This window comes from Aptenodytes forsteri, unplaced genomic scaffold (assembly GCF_000699145.1).
Source record: "Aptenodytes forsteri isolate BGI_AS27 unplaced genomic scaffold, ASM69914v1 Scaffold172, whole genome shotgun sequence".
NCBI lineage: Eukaryota > Metazoa > Chordata > Aves > Sphenisciformes > Spheniscidae > Aptenodytes > Aptenodytes forsteri.
This window is the reverse complement of record NW_008795018.1, coordinates 7189255-7197550: the sequence shown is the minus strand read 5'-3', so window position 1 is coordinate 7197550 and position 8296 is coordinate 7189255.

The window sequence follows — 8296 nt, the reverse complement described above, 5'->3', positions numbered from 1 at the left end:
TAAGATTAGAGAAACAGCAAATAATGCAATTTTCTAATACTCTCCTGAAATTTTTACATGCTTTGAAGTTGGAAAGTAAAATTTTATTTGAAGAATTGAAATCTATTTTATAAAAATAGCAAGTTAATAAAGCTACTTCTGAGAATAGGATTTTTATAATAGAGTGATTTTTTAAACTGCTATATTAATTTCAAATAATATGGCCAATTTTCTGAATGTACTGGAATACATATAATATTTGATGAGGAGAATCCAATTAAAATGAAAAATCATTTGAATACTGTTTTAATTTTACTTATCTCGAACAGGTAAGTATTAACACATCCTTTCATTTACATTTCATCCACTGATTTCATATGCAGTTTCTCACAATGAATAACGACATACTGACAGTAAAAGAGTACAGTTTTGCTGCATTCTTGCCTATTTTTTTCTCCATGTTGGCAATGAGCAGGAAGTCTTAATTTTTGCATAGAGTGAGAGAGCAGAGATTTGAAATATCTGTTAGGGTATATTTCACAGCAGTTTCTTCTCAACAACTCAAAAGTCCATTTGCCTGTTCCTTTCTTGTTAAAAATCAGTAATATTTTTCTATCACTCCCTCTAATGTTACAGTGTTTAGTGTGGGTTAAATAATCTCTCAGAATCTAAAGGAGATATGACTAGCTTTATTAGTTTCATGCTGTTAAAGGTAATTGTTCTTTTATTGTTTTGTTAGAATTTTGATTCATATTTTTCTTTTGGGACAAGTATGGCTAGAATAAATTGTTAGAAAATTCATTAGCTTATTTCAATGAGAAAAATGCTAGTTATGACTGGTTTATTAAATGTAAATATTTAAATAAATATGATTTGGAATAAGCATGATTTTTCCATTAGTAGTAAAAGGCCACAGGCTATTTATTGACCTGACAGTACACAGTGTCAGGACTTGCCTTGTTTTGACCCGAGCTGATTTTAGTTTCTTTTAGCTGTGCTAGCAATTTTTTAGCAGTTAGGTGACTGTTGCCTCAATTGTTGGAGCTTAACTCTGAATGTCACAGATAACAAAGGTCTGAGCAAGTGTACATAGTCACTGAGTAGCAAGCATTAGCTTTTTCTGTTCATTGTGTGGGATATTGTGTAACTTTAACTAATAGCTCATGTGTGGAGATAGCCAAACTTTATCTGGGTACCAATGCAAAAAGTGTAAGTAAGCAGAATGTGTCAGAAAATGTACAAAAATAGTAGTCCAAAGCAGATGAAAGACTGCAGAAAAGCCTCCAACCACCAACATCACACTCCTCCCCAAAGAAGAATTCTGGTCTCTGCTACCTTGTTACCTAAGCCCCACTCCATTTTACTCAAGTAAGACTAGCACTGGTGAGTTTGGGACCCAAAAGAGCATTGCAAGGGTGAGCATAACACAAGAGGAGAGGGTTTTAGACACTGGGAAGTTTATGTGTACCAATTTTGACAGTATTATTAGTGGGACTTTTCTATTAAAGTTAGATAAGTTGGGATATGACTGCAAATAACATTGTAACTAGACTAATGAATTTGTTGTAGATTTGATGGCTAAAATATTAATTGGACTAACAATATTTTTTTTGCTTCCTTTTTCCCCTAACAGTATTCTGAATGTAATTTCAGACTAATCCAAAATGGGGACGGGGGTGGGGGTGGGAATCAATTCAGTAACCCAAATAGCTTTTGAAGGGTAAACGGACATTGGGACTCTAAAAGTTATTTTATTTGACAGATGTCTTGAGTTATGGTTCTATTTCTGGAGAAGTTAAGAGAGGAGAGCAAAGACGTTTGTTTGTTGGCAACAGTAACTTTTGCGTGTGTGCTAGGGGAAATCCAAAGAATAATTTGTACACCTTCTCATTCAAGAGGAAAAAAAAAACCCAAACCATACTTCCTGCATTCCCAAAGTCTGTCACAAACACAACTGAATAGTTTCTGCCCTGTTTTTCCTGTAATGCTATGTCTTAGGCTTCAAGCCATTCAACCTACTGAGTTCTCTTTACTCCAAAACATGCTTATAAAGATGAGTGTGTCCTGGTTCAGAGTCAAACAGTAAGTGAGAAGAAGCTGGAGGATCCTTCTGGTTATGTAAATATACCCTAGCTCTTGAGTGTTAGAGAAAGAAAGAGGGCTGCTCTATAAGTAGATGTATGGCCTAGGTAACCTGCCTTGTGTAGGTTATCAGATGTGGACAAAGGTATTGGAAAAAACTGCAGCAAGTACTGCAAACAGAGCTAGTTAACCCCTGTTATAAGCCTTTTTCAAATCTGTTTCGCTAATGAGGTGTGGATGTAACTTGATTAATGAAATGAGTCAGGCTGGACCTTATGAAAATTATTATGGCTTTCCAGGCTGGGTGTGATAAAAAATGCTTCAATGACAGCAAAGACCAAAAAAACCAAAAAAGGCTAGAGGCCTGTGGTCTTGATACAGAGAAGATGTGGCTTGAGTGACTTGGGTGCACTCTGACATTCCCACCTGGAGTTCCCTGAGAAGGGAAGTCCTCAGAAAGGGCTAGCACAGCAACACAGGTGTAGATTTAGAGCCAGACCAAGAAGCAGTTAGAAAATGTAGATATTTCCCAGTTTGGTTAGAAAGTACAGGATTCCTGAACCACAGTTTTGAAATTAAAGTAAGAAATCTAAAAATTGCCAGCTTCTTTACTGGCCTATGCCCCATTTTCATGTTCCTGAACTCAGTTATACCACTTTCTATCATTTCCACAGTCAGAATCATAGAATCATAGAATCATAGAATCATAGAATCATATAACAGTTTGAGTTGGAAAGGACCTTTAAAGGTCATCTAGTCCAACCCCCTTGCAATGACCAGAGACATCTTCAACTAGATCAGGTTGCTCAGAGCCCCGTCCTGACCTTGAATGTTTTTGGGGATGGGCCATCTGCCACCTCTCTGGGCAACTTGTTCCTGTTCTTCACCACCCTCATTGTAAAAAAATTCTTCCTAATATCTAGTCTAAATCTACTCTCGTTTAGTTTAAAACCACTACCCCTTGTCCTATCACAACAGGCCCTCCTAAAAAGTCTGTCCCCATCTTTCTTATAAGCCCCCTTTAAGTATTGAAAGGCCGCAGTAAGGTAACTCAACCTTATTTGGGTTCCTGCATTTGATTCACAGGACCTCCTGAAACTCTCACAGCTTTTACCAACTCTGTTTAAGGTGTAGTAACACCTTATTTCCTCACCAATCACTTTTTTCCACTACAAAGACAACCAAAAGGGGTTTAGTTTTTTTGTTTCTTCATATGACTATCAACTCAGCCCTGGGTTCTCAGCCTCAGCACCTGGTAAAAAGCCTGAGCTACATTCAGTAAGTGGAAACTGCTGGACTACTCCATCAAGTCAACCTCACCTATGAGAAAATTATTTATAATTAAGCAGGTAATTATGTACTTTATCATAATCATGTTAGACTCCTTCATGTTAATGTCATTATGTTTTTAAAAACTTGAGAGTAGGCTGATAATTCCCTCAGACAGGAAATTTTAAGACTTGTGGAACATTGTATGTTTTTTGCAGCAGAATAGAAAAATGATTATTGTTTATTTAAAATGTTCTTGAAAACTGACAGAGGCCATTGCTAATCATGGATTACATTCTACGGGTATAATATATTCATAATCCAGCTACTGAGAAACAGTGTTAGGTGTAGATACTTTAATCTTATTTAAAATTTCAAGCACATGTTACAGAAAAAATGAATATATTAAAAACATGAATACTTAAAATGAGAAATGCATTAAGTAAAACTGTGAAAAGAAGAATAACTTCCAGAATCTAATACCCTTCAAAAGTTTCACAACAGATGGAAAAAAAAGAAACAAAACAAAACAAAACAAGGTACTAAAAAGATGCATTATTTGAACAAACATAGCTGAAGAAAACTTATTTCCTTTTACAATGGAGAACAAGAACTTCCAATCTCCAGAGAAAGAAAGTGTGAAGCAGTAGAGTTAGGGGGAAAAAAATGGAAAATATCTAGGTGAAACTTCATGAAGTTATGAGAAAAATACATGTTGGAGGCAGAACTTTAAGGGATTCTCTTCAAAGGTTACTCGTGGATTCAGGCATTCAATAACCTCCTTGTGACTCTGGATGAAGTTCCCAGGATGTAACTATGCCACTGACTTTTCATATTGAAAGGCTATAAACATTTACCTGCTTCCAGTGGCAGTTCACCACTCAGTACAGTCATTGTTTGGCATGCCAAATTCCCTCTGCACACTGTGTATTCCAGACACTTGGTACAGAATTAGAATTCTGCTCCAGGACTAAAAACAATACTAGATATACAACATACTCCCTAAAAATGAAACATCTATGTTATTTGCTGTATTAACAAAGTCTAGCATGCAACTCATAAGACCTTGCGTGATTTCATCTTTTTTGGAGAGGGGTTAATAAAACAATTTATAATGTTAGTAGTGAAAATAAATTAATTGATATCATATTAATTCAAATTAACTAGCTGAAAAGATAAACAAAAATGGTTCTGGTTATTTCTAAGGTCAAATTTAGGTATGGAAGTTTTGGCAGTTTTAGTCAAAACAAGCCAGTGACAACAAAAATATGCAATATGATATTCTATTCTTAGACACAAATAACTTCCTACCTACTCCATTTCTATTATATTTTTATTAGCTCCTAATATCCAAGTGTCTTTTATTTAGGTTTGTGAGTTAACTTTCCTTAAAATGATATTCATTGGGCTAAGGTCTTAGACAGGTCTACAGTTTCAATAAAAGTTTGTAAGTTCAAAAGGAAATGGTTTTGCAAGATTAAGAGAGCTAGTTAGGTGACACTGACATTTTGCATCACAAACTTTAAAGTAGACTTGAATTATTTCTTTACTTTTAATATGTATAATGTGACAGTGCTTTAGAATGTACCTTAGCTCTCCCAGAGCACAACGGTCTTACCAAGTCCCTGAAAGTAGCCATAGAAATTCTTCCTCTGGATCCAAATATAATACCCTGACACATTGGTCCAGGTCTTTCCTGAGCTGATTTGATCCCATGAGCTCTCTGAGGGCATGAGGCTTTTTTTTAATATTCTTTAAGAATAAATAATGTATAACAAGAGTATTGTTCTTGATTGCAGTTTTGTAGCTTGATGTCAAGGTTATATGTTATAAATGGAACAAGCTAGTGTGAAAGGTGTGCAAGGTCACAAAGCTTGCTGCAATAGTGATGGAAACCTTGGATTGGGCAGAGGGAGTAAGCCTTGCTGAGGTCAAATTTACAGATGACATCAAACTGAGGGGACCAGTTGATACAAAACAGGGGTGGCAACAAAAGCAGTGATAAAACCCTATTTCCAACCCCAAAGGTATTCTTTGAATAAAATGTATCATGTATCAGTTTTTTAACTGAATGTAGGAAGCAGTTTATATATTTTCTACAAGTTGGGAAAAAACTGTTCAGTGTAACATAAGAATTTCAAAAAAAATAAAAGACAATTAAGCCCAAAAATTCCATGATAAAAAGAATAACAAAACCCAAACAGAAATATAATATATGCAGTTCTTATAGATTTTTTTAGCTGTCTACATTCCTTTGTACTTTTTTGGTCTATCATGGTAAGTATCGTTTTTTTCTATTTTTTTTTTTATTTTATTTTATTCTATTATTGTTCACTAGGGCAAAAACCACTGAAGTAAAAATAAAAGAGCTATTAACATCCTTTGGAACTCATATTTTCTGTATCTCCAGTTTAGAAATGAGAAAACATTCTAGAATTTTAGAAAGTCTGGAATCACAAATGATTAGGAAACAGAAATCAAACTTCTTTTTCCTTTATTCTTCACTTTTACAGTTTGCATTTCTTCAGTACAATTGGATAAAATAAAGGACTAGAAAAGTTAGATATATAAAGACACAACTTTCTAATATTATGCTCATAAGCACATCACATAAGTTTACTAATTACAAAATTTAATTATAGTATCCATCTTTCATTTTATTCGTTGAGATTTAAGTGACAACATAACATAAGCTCATCCATCATGTCATTCTGGCTCATCCTCCTTCCTGGTTTTTGTATATGAGATGAAATTTCATTTAAAAAAAAATATAAAAATCTTTGACCAGGTACATTTTATGAACAACTAGAAAAACTGTTAGAAAACTACCTGCTGAGCAAATTCCAACTAGGGCAGGGACAAACACCAGGAAAGGGTACAAGATAAACAAGAAAACTGTAATGAAGCTCATTATTGATAAGGGGAATCACTTATGCAAGACAAAACTTGCCAAATGACAATAATGACTAAAAAACATTATTTAAGTATTTGCAGAATCTCCACAAAATACATTAATGCTATGAATTCTTAAATATTAAGAGAACATCACCTTAATATTTAAAGCACAACTAGGAAACTTTTGTTTCAATTTTTGGCCTGAAACATAATTTATAAGTAGTCAAAATAATAGCTGAAGAACACACAGTAATTGTTACCTAGAAGTTAAAATTGGATAAGAGAAATCCCCAAAGCATTAGAATATCTGCTATAAACATATAAATATATTTGCTATTTTATAGCAAATTACTGTCTAAACATTGAAACTTTAATTCTACTTTGATTCATTCCCACACTTATAGAAGCTTGCATTGATAGTGGTGAAAGTAAATAGTTTGAACTATATCCTTCAATCTGGTGGGTTAGTGAAGACAGACAGATTGCAGAAAACTCATTCCTGGAGATATTTAAAACAAGACCCTAAGCACCTTGATCAAATCTTAAAGTTGATGCTGCTTTGAGTAGACAGTTGGAACAGATGACTTCCTGAGGTGCCTTCCAACATGAATTGTTATATGAGTCTATGATAACTGACGTAATTATTATATATAGATAACATTTAATAAACATGCAAAGAATATGTTTAAAAGGTTAACAGTCTCCACGTATTTTACATACTGTCATACATATGCTTTCATTGTGCTTATTTTAGGGCTCTATTTAGAATGTCATTTACGACAGTGGAAACTTTCAGTATTTATTTACAGCTTTAAATACAGCAGTGTATTTAGACTGCAGAGATAATACCAAACAAGATAGCACAGTACTGCACAAGGCAGCAATACTACCTCAGGTCCTAGAAACTAGCTTACGATGTGCTATGCCCGGAAAAATTGATCTGCACTGCTTTGATGTATCTATCCTTTTTCCGACTGTAGAGTTTGTTCAGGTCACAGCTAGTTCAGTGCATGGCACTTTTTCACAAAAGGTAGACATACCTTCTATAGGTTGTGTATCTTGACATTTTTGCTCAGGAAACAAGACAACCTTACTGAGCTGTAAATTCTTAATGAGTAAAACAATATAGAAGACATTATAATTGCTGTTATTGTTATAATAAAATTGGTGATTGAAAGTTTTGCCATTGACTTCACTAGAATTATGTTTTAATGAGAAATGAACTTAATAATGGAAAAGGGGGAATGTGAAGGAAAACAAAAAGGAAAATCTCTACAAAGAAGTCTCTAATTTTCTTTAAATTGTGTTTAAATTGTATTTTGCATTTAAATTATATTTTGGCCTGACAGTATCTCCACTCACTTCCTCTTTACTCTACATATGTATAGAACCATGTGCAGGACTAGATCCACAGGTCTAGATGGTGTAAAACAGAAAAGTGAAGCCATTTAGAGAACAAAAGGGCAATGGTCTTTGCTGTGCCACACAACAGTGTGGGATCCAGAGCACAGGAAAGAAAACAATTAAGAGACACCTTAAACGCTCTTAAGGGTGAGTTAATCTAGAAAAGGGGCAAATAGGGGTAATACAATGGTACTATATAAAATATGGAATGATATACTAAAAGAAGGTCAAGAAAACAGGATACTCATATGGACTTTTGGCTTCAGACATTAATGCAAAACATAAATTCTCATTTAATTGTGTTAAAGTTCATAATGGTTTTTAAGACAGAATGCCTGTTCAGATAAGCTTCTCATTTTCTTTTATATTAGTAAGATTCCTTTGAAATATTCTAGAAATTCAAACATAACATATTCTCTAGATTAGTTTTATTTCTGACAAAACCAGATTGGAAAAAAATTATGTGAAATTATAAAGTACATTTGGTCTTGTGTGAAAACTAAATGCTATTTTCTTTTCAGGGATAAATACATTGCATTTTAAAAGTTCAGTAAGAACATGATTTTTGTTTTGAATTGGAACCTCCATGTTGACTTTAGTATCCATTTTATAATAGTATCCATTTTATAATAGGAGCTTGACCTCTCGTTTTACTACTGTTTGACTA